Here is a 12500-nt window from a genome sequence, read left to right as displayed (position 1 = left end):
GAAAAGCCTACTTATTTAGGCTTGGGAAAGATGAAAAGCTTATTTATCTGGGCTGAGAATACTGAAAAGCCTATTTATCAGGGTCTGGAATAATGAAAAGCCCATTTATCAGGGTTTGGAATAATGAAAAGCCTATTCATCTGGGCTTGAAATAATGAAAAGCCTATTTATCTGGGCTTGGTAAAGATATAAAGCCTATTTATCCGGGTTTGGAATAACGAAAAGCCTATTTACCGGGGCTTGGAAAAGATGAGAACCCTATTTATCTGGGCTTGGGAAAGATGAAAAGCCTATTTAGCTGGGTTTGGAATAAAGAAAAGCCTATTTATCTAGGCATGGGAAAGATATAAAGCCTATTTTATTTATCTGGACTTCAGAAAGATAAAAAGCCTATTTATCTGGGCTTTGGAAAGACGAAAGCCCATTTACCTGGAGTTGGGAAAGATGAAAAGCCCCTTTTATCTGGGCTTGGGGAAGATAAAAAAAATGCCTATTTATCTGGGCTTGAGGAAGATAAAAAATGCCTATTTACCTGGCCCTGGGGAAGATGAAAAGCCTATTATGCATGGTTTGGAATAATGATAAGCCTATTTATTTGGGCATGGGATCGTTTTTCTTTCTTTTAGAAGACTCCCCTTCTGTCTGCGCAATTCATTAAAAGTGTATAGAGGCAATATTACAATGAATGTCATTGTTATTGTCAAGTGTTCGTATTTAATTTGTTTAATAGTTCATTAACTTCAAAAGTAACTTGCGTTTATAAACGTTTGGAATACACATTGAATTTTGGCTGAAATCACGATGGATCATTACTGTCAGGTTATTCCTGCAGTTCGTAAATCTCTTTGCAATGACATCTGTAATAAAGAGCGAAATGCAGTGAAATGATTCATGATGAAATTGAAAATGGCGAATTAATGAACCCATCTATCACCCTCGGTATTCCAATACTGCAGCATGATTCCTGGATCATCTACATATACGTTTTAAAATGATACAGCTCGGTACGCACACACATACACACATATACATACACACACATTTTTTCTTTGTCAGGGAACCACTTTTTAGAATCCAATTCTCTTGGGTCCAGGGCATGATAAAAATAATATATATATATATATATATATATATATATATATATATATATATATATATATATATATATATATATATATATATATATATATATATAATATATATATATATATATATATATATATATATATATATATATATATATATATATATATATATCTTCTTCTTCTTCTTTTAACGTGCTTTTATTCCCATTTTTGTATGGGGTAAGCACGATGCCTTCTTTGAAGGACTTTTGATTTGGCTTTGGGGTAGACCTGTGGTCTCGATCGGCTGCCCTGCCTGACATCGCTTAGACCCCGGTACGTATGTTTCATGTATCATACCCGACCCAACGCCCTTTCTTCCCAGCAGCGAGAAGTTATTGCGCGGGTATGGCGTGAGTTCGAGACGTGTGAGATGTTTGTTATGTTTTTAGAAGGTGTTGTATATATATATATATATATATATATATATATATATATATATATATATATATATATATATATATATATATATATATATATATATATATATATATAAATTATGTGTACATTATTACTTGATTATTTATCATGACTTGGACCACCAGGAATTGGATTCTAAAAAGTGGTTCCCTAATAATGAATCACAATATTAATGTCATCAGTGTTCACTGCAGTAAACCTTTACAGTAGATGACTTTAGTAATCTGTTATGAACAGTCTGCAACACGATACATCAACCTAAAGATACTGTTAAAATTTAGGTTTGTAGCCAGAAAATCGTCAAGAACACTAACAGTAAGCTAAGAAAAAGGACTGTGAAAAGTAAATAAAAAACGAACCACATTAATTAGTTAATAACTAAGCCTTACAACCAGGTTCTTCCAAGAACCCACAGACAAGTATTTTACACAGAAACGATAAAAATCAGATCTCGGAACCTGTGAGCTTTCACTCAAGGGAAACCAAACCGAAAAAGACTCAGAAAAAGAAGCAAAAGCTCAGACCCTGACTCTGAGTGACTGCTGCCCATCTGAGCCTTTTAGGGAGACGTAACCTTTGGGACTGTGGTTGGAAAACCCTCCAGCAGAGGCAACGGGAATCGAATGTCATCCCGTGAGGACGTCGTCGCTCCAATTCCCGGTTTTCCTTCCTCGGGAATCTCGGAAGGAACGCGACGAGAGAGTGCTGAGCCTCGGTTATGATTGGCTGGTCTCGTTTTGGGGAGTTTGCTAAATGACATTTGTTCACAGACGGTTTTTTTACTTGTTTTAATGTAATGTTTCTTGCTGCATAATCTTTTTGGAAACATTTATCAATTACACCAAGTTATTTTTCAAAAAGAGATTTAGCGAGAGAAGGTTGAGAGAAATAGGCTTCACCTCCATATAGCTAAAAATGTTGTTCTATGGGAAGACATAATAAGTATGTACAGTGTGTGTGTATATTTTATATATATATATTATATATATATATATATATATATATATATATATATATATATATGTATGTGTGTGTGTGTGTGTGTGTGTGTATGTATGTATATATACATTTATAAAAATATATATATATATATATATATATATATATATATATATATATATATATATATATATATATATATACTGTATATATATACATATACTGTATATAAATATATATATACATATATTGTATATATACCTATATAATATATAATATAAATATATATAGTGTATATATGTGAGTGCATGTGGGTATGCGTGTTATATGAAGTAATTACGATCTTTAGTCTTGAGTCATTCCATGGTTTTCAGCCTTGTTTACTTAATCAGTGAAATTACCTAATCTCTTCATCACTTTTATTTCTAAGGCGCCATGACAGTTTTCCCTCCGCCCACCGACTTTCTCTCGCTCTAAAAATCCAGAGCTTGTATTTAGCCCGTCTCAGTTCTCTCCTAGCCGTGCCCTAAAAGGCAAAAAAATCCTTTACGGCAACAAATTCCTCTTTGAACCTAGCAAGCGTCTTTGTAGGCCTGTGCATATACAGGCATTATCTTTCCCTTAGATAAGTGGACCTCTTGAGCATTCGTGAATTCCTATCGTATTTATGAACTGCTTACTTCTAAAATAGAAGGAAATAAAAACCACCTCTCCAAAGTCAGGCAGACAACACAGATTTAAACTTAAACAAAACACAGAAAACAAATCTTGCATCTGTCGAGCTAACTCCGTCACCAGGTCATCCAATATGGAGAGGGTGACACTGACCCCACCTGAGGAATAATGGAAAGCTCGCTGCCTTTTAATCCTGCCAACAGTCCTTCAACTGAATCTGCCTCTTTTACATTCAAGGGATTTTTAATGCAGAGTCAGATGTCCCAGAGAAACCATGCCAACCTTTTACCAGTGAATAGATCAATCTGTTCCGTCAATACACCGAGGTATAGATGAACATACAGAGCTGAAGGAAGTGGGGGGGGGTGTAAAAACATATTCCCCGGTAATATTCGGATAATTTACTTGTTGATGTTAATAGAGGTTTCTGAGTATTGTATGAAAGTGCTCCATCGGATATCTGTGTGAGCTGAGATTGGTTGGTGTTATTATTATTATTATTATTATTATTATTATTATTATTATTATTATTATTATTATTATTATTACTTGGATTATTATTATTTATTGTGACCTGACTATACCATGGATTTAGATAATGAGTGAGACTCAATTTATTGTGACCTTAGAGAGAGAGAGAGAGAGAGAGAGAGAGAGAGAGAGAGAGAGAGAGAGAGAGAGAGAGAGAGAGAGAGAGAGAGAAGGTGATGGAGAGACAGACATTGGAAGGCAATATTCGTCTCATAGTACTTACGTTTAATAATGAGTCAAAAGAATGACCACTTCAGACATATCCTCTGCCGAAGGGAGAGAGAGAGAGAGAGAGAGAGAGAGAGAGAGAGAGAGAGAGAGAGAGAGAGAGAGAGAGAGAGAGAGAGAGAGAAGGTTAATTCCCAAACAGATGGAGAGACAGACACAGGAATATTCACTCTGCCGAAGGAGAGAGAGAGAGAGAGAGAGAGAGAGAGAGAGAGAGAGAGAGAGAGAGAGAGAGAGAGAGAGAGAGAGATCTAATACCTAAATTAACAGAGAAACAGAAACGTAAATAATGGAATGTTTGACTCTCTGAAGACGCGTCAAGTTTATAAGAAATGAACTGAGAAGCAACACAAATATTTGATCAAAGATAAACCGAATAAGGAAGAAGGAAAAAAAGGCAAATAAACTCAGGAATGGATAAAAAGAAGATCTCGTGAATGTTGCAAATAAGATCAAAGCCAACTGGAAGCGAGGTCAGGACAGCCTTGGACGGGAGGTCGTCAAAATATGGAAATACAGAAATGAGGAAATAAAATGGGGGAGAAGAAGAAACTCAAAATGCTGTTTTCTTTCTTTTGAAGGTCGAGGAAAACCGCAATAATTACCATTTGAATTGAAAAGTAAAAGAAGCTAAATAATGAAAATATTAACTTTATCTATGTTTTGAAGGAAATAAACAAGTAAAAAATGCGCTGAAGATTCTTCGGCGCAGTCTAGTTTTCTGTACAGCGTATAATCAAGGCCACCGAAAATATATCTATCTTTCGGTGGTATCGGTATAATGCTGCATGAGCCGCGGCCCATGAAACCTTAACCACCGCCGGTGGTGGCCTGGCCTATACTGCTGCCAGATGCACGATTATGGCTAACTTTAACCTTAAATAAAATAAACAGTACTGACGCTAGAGGGCTGTATGTTTGATGATTGGAGGGTTGATGGTCTACATACCAATTTGCAGCCCTCTAGCCTCAGCAGTCTTTAAGATCTGAGGGCGGACAGAAAAAGTGCGGACGGACAGACAAAGCCGGCACAATAGTTTTCCTTTACGGAAAACTAAAAAATAAGGTTTTTAAAGGTAGGAAAAGTCTCAACAATAAATATTTGAAAAGGGGGAAAGGTGAAAGTGTAATAAAATATATATACAAAAAGTTCTTAGATAATACATGGAAAAAGAAAAAATTCTCAAAAATAAAAAAAATATACGATAAATAAAAGCTCAGACCTTGGCGATTATTTGCTGAGTGTTTAGGAAATAGAAAACAAAAGAAGGAGAATTTCAGAATTTTTGGCACGGCGAGAAAAGCAGAAGTGATCGGATAAGATTTACCAAACAAGTTTGGGGAAAGTTATCGAGCGACCGAAAGAATTCAAACAGGATGGGAATGCTGGAACGGGGAAAATTCTGGAACGCAAAGATTCCAGACCAAAAGAAAGTAGTCCAGAATCGGAGCAGAATTTCTATTCCTCGAACGGAGAGTTAGAAGAAAAATGTCCCTTAGAATTAAAACATGCTACAACCTTCTTCCTTCGCCTACGACACCTGTAGTTAGGGTAGTGCCGTCACTGCACCTCACTGAATTTAGGCCAAAGGCCAGGCGTTGGGACCTATGAGGTCATTCAGCGTTGAAACGGAAATGGGCACTAAAACGGTCTGAAAGGTGTAACAGGAGCAAAACCTTGCAGTCGCACTATGAAACAATTCTTAGGAGAGGGTGGAAAGTAAGATGGAAGGAAGAGAATATGAACGGAGGTCAAGTAAAAGGAATGAAAGGGGTTGCAGCTAGGGGCCGATTAATAATGAATAAGAATATATCGTTAATTTAAAATTCAATTTTATGCTTTTTTCTTATATCAAATTAATGTTAAACCCTTGACAGTCAAATACCTCTTTAAGGAATGGAATGGTATATAGGGTTTAGGCCAAAGGCCAAGCACTGGGATCTACGAGGTCATTCAGCGCTAGAAAGGAAACTGAGAGTAGGCAGGTATGAAAGGTGTAACAGGAGGAAAACCTCGCAGTTGCACTACGAAATAATTGTTAGGAGAGGGTGGATAGGAAGACGGAAGGAAGATATGAATGGAGGTACAGTAAAAGGAATGAAAGAGGTTGCAGCTAGGGGCCGAAGGGACGCTGCAAAGAACCTTTAGCAATGCCTACAGTGCACCGCGTGAGATGCACTAACGGCACTAACCCCCTACCGGGCAATACCTCATTAAAGACTGACTGGGGGAGTGAGGTGAAGAAGAGCCACTGACTGTTCAAGGAGAACATCAGGTAATTATCAATCACATTTTATTCCTTTCTTCCAAGAAACCCATCAACATCTCGCCTTTTACCCCCAAGACTTTTCACCACTTTATGCAGAAGTAAAAGTCTTTTTCCTAAAGGAAAAAATGCTTCATTAGCTCTCTGATTAATGAGCAGTGTTAATGGAGTCGTTTTCCAACAGGCTTTCTGAGAAGCTTGCTTTTCCTTGGGGATATTTTACCGTTACAGGAAAAACCTGCGTATTTTTTCACTGCTTACTTTCGTCATATGAATAACGAGTTCAAGGTTAAAATGGTGTGATATAAAAAAATTCTACACATAACGAAGATTACTATAATTATCTCCTTCATTTTCATTACCCTTATGAATAATGAATAGAAGGTTAGTATATGATACTACAATATTGCGTTTGATGAAAAGCACATTTTATAACAAACAAAAGACGAAAAAAAAAAACTTGTTTCTTGGAGAGTGGAATCAGCCATGACGCAGTTTGGGATCCGAAGGGCTGAGTGGGATAAAGATTCATTACCGTAATTGAATTAATTACCTCAGGGAAAACAAGAGCTCTTCGCTGCATCATTTCACGCCGGATAATTACGACAGAATCAATAAAATCATAATTACGCCCCGATGAAAAAGAAGGGTTTTATACGCGATCGCTTTCTTAAAGGAATATTTTATTCTATGGTAATAATAATAATAATAATAATAATAATAATAATAATAATAATAATAATAATAATAATAATAATAATAATAATGGAGAAACAAATTAACAGTTATGTATATGTACATATATTTAAAGATAAAACTGTACAGATAGCTTTCTGTACAGGTTTATCTTTAAATATATGTACATATACATAACTGTGGATTTGTTTCTTCATTTTAAGACTCATGCTACTATGAGTATTTTTAATAATAATAATAATAATAATAATAATAATAATAATAATAATAATAAAGTAAAGAACTTGTTAACGTTCTCTCAGCAATACGTTCATTTACCTAATGCGAGGGGTGGGGGCTTTAGAGAAAATCGAGACATTAGTCATTCATTCTTTTCCTGCAGAACCTTAAGTAAACTGAACTGAATATAGAATTTAGGCCAAAGGCCAATCACTGGGACCTATGAGGTCATTCAGCGCTGCAACGGAAACTGACAGTCAAAGGTTTGAAAGGTGTAACAGGAGTGAAACCTCGCAGTTGCACTACTGTTACTGAATCAATTGTTAGGCGAGGGTGGACAGTAAGATGGAAAAAAGGGAATATGAAAGAAGGTACAGTAAAAGGAACGAAATGGGCTGCAGCTAAGGGCCGAAGGCTCGCTGCAAAGAACTTTAAGTAATGCCTACAGTACACCGCATGAGGTGCACTGAAGGCATACCCCCCTACCGGGATCTTAAGTAAACGCCTGGGCAGCAATCTTCCACGAAATGATGTCCGCCAAATACCCATATAACATTGCTCATTAGCAGTGCGTACCCGGGCACAAGCACTGGGTATTAAACAGGTATGGTATCCACCTGCACGTCACCTCTGAGTGGCTAGTACTAAACATGGCGGAAGCTCAATGGGACGACGTGATCAGTACTAGCCCCTCAAGGACCAAAGATAACGTATAATAATATAGAGAGTATAAGAATGGGTGTATGTAATAATACTTTGATCCCCGAGGTGCTAGTACTAAACAAGGCGGAAGCTCAATGGGAAGCCGTGTTTAGTACTAGCCCCTCTCTTCCAAGAAACCCATCAACATCTCGCCTTTTACCCCCAAGACTTTTTACCACTTTATGCAGAAGTAAAAGTCTTTTTCCTAAAGGAAAAAAGGCTTCATTAGCTCTCTGATTAATGAACAGTGTTCTATATATAGAAATATATAGAAATGGGTGCATATAATAAAAATTTGATCCCCGAGGCGCTAGTACTAAAATGGCGGAAGCTCAATGGGAAACCGTGTTTAGTACTACCCCCTCGGGATCAAAGAAATCGTCTATTCATTTATAGAAATATATAGAAACGGGTGCATATAATAAAAATTTGATCACCGAGGCGCTAATACTAAACATGGCGGAAGCTCAATGGGAAACCGTGTTTAGTACTAGCCCCTCGAGGGTCACAGAAATCGTTTATTAATATATAGAAATGGCTGTACATAATTCTCTGGTCACCGAGGGGCTAGTACTAAACACGGCGTCCCACTGAGCTTCCGCCCTGCTTAGTACTAGCACCTAGGAGGTTAATACCCAAGCACAGGCCCGTTCTCTTCGCTAGTTACCTTAAGGGCCATCCAATTTCATGCCAGTTCTCTTATTGACAGAATATTTTTTCATGCACCAAGATCAGAGACGAAGGAAAATGAAAAGAGAAGCCACTTACTGTTCGGAAGTTATCGCTCGGGTGAGCAGAGATGTATTGGTGGTAGGCGTCGCTTGTCCTGGTGTTGGAGTCCTTCTTCATAATCAAACAGCTGCAATAGAAGACTATAATATAGACACAATCAACATACATATATATCTACATACGTATGTATACACATATGTGTATATATATGTGTGTGCGTGTGTATTTATACATAAACTATATATTCAATTCAGCTACAGATTCAAAACTACAAAAGGAGGAAGATTCGTATCAGCGACAGGTCAAAAGCAGCTTAACTGTTTAACCAATAACTTCCAAAGGTATCTTTAGCTCCACAAACCTTGTTTCCACCTCACGCCAGTTTCAACAACGACGACCTTGCTATTACTATTTATTACAAATATATTTCGTAGTCCTCTAGACACTGAAAGCCGTCCCAATTTCTGAATAGATACAATTACATGACGTCTAGTCAAATTCAGAGTTTAAGGAAACCCAGCTGAAGTGTTTATATTGCACTTAACAGATTATGATTACTCTCTTGCAAGTAGATGCAGATTTAGATGCAATGGCAAGTTCATACCACTTTCCTTTGCCATGACTTGATCTATCTTGATAAATTTCATAGGTCTGATCAAAGTTAAATAACACTAAAATTTTAAGACGGATAAATTTAAGGTAAATAACATTAAATAAATTTTAAAACTGTTATAGCCTTTCATTGCAAGCCATTGTCATCATTACTTGCAGATTTAAGTATAGAAAACTTTCACCAAATTATTACCTTCATAATTCAAATTCACGTAAACTAACCCACGACTTCACTTACACAGCAAAGTACCGTGTTAAATGAAAACTTTAAAACTAACTTACACAAAGTTAATCCCTTTATTACACGATCTCTATGACCAGCCAGTTACACAATTGTTTATAAACCATCTACTATAATTAACATCTTTCGGTAACGCAAAGAAAGAATTTGAAGATCAAATTATTCCCTTTTAGTTCAAAACATTCGCGTACACAACAAAGTGAATGAAAACCTGACAACAGTCAGTCCAAGAGAACTGACTGTTAACCCAGTCAGTTAACTTCCGGTCGTGGATATTAATGACGAAATAACAGTGTCAGTATTACAGCTCAGTCGAGGATAACTACACTTACATCGGCCTACTGTTGCTCAAATACTCGATACAGTCATTCGATCGTCTGCGTTCGTTGGAGGAGAACTAAGCCGTGTGAAAGCTAATTACCCCACTTCCATCCACAAACTGGGACCTGCCAAGAAAATTACTATTAACTACTGGGTGCATAATAACTGCTTATGTTGCTTACATCTGCTTTTCAAATTTTACTGCTGAATGATGAAGAAATCTAAGTGACAGCTCTGTGCTTAGTAGACAGCTTTATGAGCTAAACAGAATTTAAATTGGGCAGTTTCAAAGTCTATATATTCGTGTACTTTGATTTACAAAACGTTATTCGTGAATGTCAAAGATCTGAAACTCAGCGTTTCGTCAAATTTTAAACTATGAAATAGTGATGGTGGAGCTTAACAACTTTACTATAAAAATCTAATTACAGGAAAATTTCCATTGCAAAAAACTGGTCCATGTTATGCAGAGAGCAAAAGAGAAGCTTTTATACAGCAATTAACTCTGGTTATTAAAATCTGATATAAAAAATGAAATTAAAAGTTTTAAAAAATTAAATCCACTCAGCAACAAAAGTCAACTTACAAAGTAGTTTAGGTTTTTAAGGTTTGATATGCAGAAAATACAAGAGAAGCTTTAATAGCATTTAACACAAGTTGTCAAAATCTGATATTTTTTACGTGATGAAAAGTTAAAAATAAGAACTAAATCCCCTTAACAACAAGTCAACTTAAGAGTAGTTTAAGTTTCAAGGATATATAAGTGCAAGCTCCCTCTCTGTGTATACAGCAGACTAGGTCTACCGTACGCTACGAGAGGACCTAGCACTCGCTAGGCCCGAGTTCGACTCTCCGGCCGGCTAATGAAGAGTTAGAGGAATTTATTTCTGGTGATAGAAATTCATTTCTCGCTATAATGTGGTTCGGATTCCACAATAATTAGCTGTAGGTCCCGTTGCTAGGTAACCAATTGGTTCTTAGCCACGTTTAAGTAAGTCTAATCCTTCGGACCAGCCCTAGGAGAGCTGTTAATCAGCTCAGTGGTCTGGTAAAACTAAGGTATGTTTAATTTTTCCCCCTGAAGGGGGAAAGCTAAGCTTGCAATGTTTGGTTCTAGTATACTGAAAAAGGAGTTCCTTACCCACGGATTCTAAAGGAACAAAAATAAGTTATCGATGGCGTCCTGGGAATTACGGCCACAACGCCTCTAAGTCCAGAAATCGGAGTTCTGAGAATTCTGGGGAACTCCGGCCACATCACTCTTTCAGACCAGAAATCTAGAAGAAAATAAGTATTAGTTGTTACGTAATATTCCTTATAATATAGTGAAAAACGTAACAATTCAAGTAGTAGCCTACGTATTAAAGACTATGCGGCAAATGTGTAATGAACTTCAAAAATATTACGTTGAAACAATCAGCTCCACCAATAAAAAACATACAAAATTGCAAACTTCAAACAAATTTAACATGGAGGAACATATACACTAATAAACGAAAAATTCAAGCGGTAAACATAGTAATTAAACCGCGGAACAAACCGAAAGATACAATTACGATAAAACACCAATTGCCCCCTATTCACACACCACGTGGAGTTAGCAGAAAACCGGTAATCCAATACGTTAGCAGCCCTTGACTCCAAGTTTCTTGACAACGCACAACCACTGACCTGACCCTATGCTGTTATCCCCCAGAGAAAGACATTTGCGAGCCAAGAATAAGGTCAGCTGGAAGAAAAACATTCTTTCCTAATGCGCCACACAAACGGTAGATGGTAGTAACGCGCAAAATAAGAATTGTGATAAATGATCCTTCAAATAAGTTTCAAAATATAACGTCAAGAAACATCAAAAGTATTATGCCATACATCAGTTATAGACAGACAGGATGCGTGAAATGAGAGTAAGTTTTAGTTAGTGAATGAATTGCTAAAAATACGAGTAAACATTCATAATGGTGCAGTAATCAATATACATGAGATAGTCAATCCACATACACATTTATATATATATATATATATACTGTATATATATACGAATGGAGGTACAGTAAATGGAATGAAAGGGGTTTCAGCTAAGGGCCGAAGGGACACTGCCAAGAACCTTAAGTAATGCCTACAGAGCACCGCGTGAGATGCACTGACGGCACTGCCCCTTTACGGGGTAGCTGGGTCGCCTAGTGGGAGGCCCATTGTCTAGGATCAGACACTGGACCTTGGGAACGCAAGCCAAGCGCCCTACCATTGAATTACGGCCCCCACCAACCATATATAACAGCTATTATTCAGACGCTGGAGAGAGAGAGAGAGAAATGTCCTGCCCTTTTTTTCAATAAACATGACGGAAAATCGCCATTAACCCGGGACAGAGAAAAATACATGCGGGTCCCTTAGATGGCTAAACTGACCCCGCCCCCCTTTCTCTCTGTCTCTGTCTCTGTCTCTCTCTCTCTCTCTCTCTTCTACTTTTTTTTTACAATTGTTTTTAAGCCAAATATTTTCCCTTATCATTTTGTACCTGTTTCTTACTTCCTTTACAAATGAAAAATTTTATAAACTCTTATTTCAGAGCTTTTAAGTAAAAGTGGAACCATAAAGACTTACTGATAGATCCTGATACAGTCTATTGATTGCAATAATGTAACCTCCTAAATCCGTAGCTATCCTGCTCCTTAGGTACATTACAAAACATCTCAATAAAGTGAAACTCTCTCTCTCTCTCTCTCTCTCTCTCTCTCTCTCTCTCTCTCTCTCTCTCTCTCTCTCTCTCTCTCAAAAGCGTCTGTGTTAGGA

General features: G+C 37.1%; 1 long non-coding RNA gene across 1 annotated transcript in view; it reads right to left on the bottom strand.

Annotated features, from left to right (window-relative positions):
* Window positions 1-12500, bottom strand: part of LOC136841838 (uncharacterized) — a 275427-nt gene that overhangs the window by 258729 nt on the left and 4198 nt on the right. The window contains exons 2-4 of the long non-coding RNA XR_010854101.1: window positions 10849-10984; window positions 9719-9832; window positions 8570-8660 (exon numbers count right to left, since the gene is read on the bottom strand). This is a non-coding gene — a long non-coding RNA (uncharacterized lncRNA). The remainder of the gene's footprint in view (window positions 1-8569; window positions 8661-9718; window positions 9833-10848; window positions 10985-12500) is intronic.

This window comes from Macrobrachium rosenbergii, chromosome 9, assembly GCF_040412425.1.
Source record: "Macrobrachium rosenbergii isolate ZJJX-2024 chromosome 9, ASM4041242v1, whole genome shotgun sequence".
Taxonomy (NCBI): domain Eukaryota; kingdom Metazoa; phylum Arthropoda; class Malacostraca; order Decapoda; family Palaemonidae; genus Macrobrachium; species Macrobrachium rosenbergii.
This window is presented reverse-complemented; position numbering and strand designations above follow the sequence as displayed.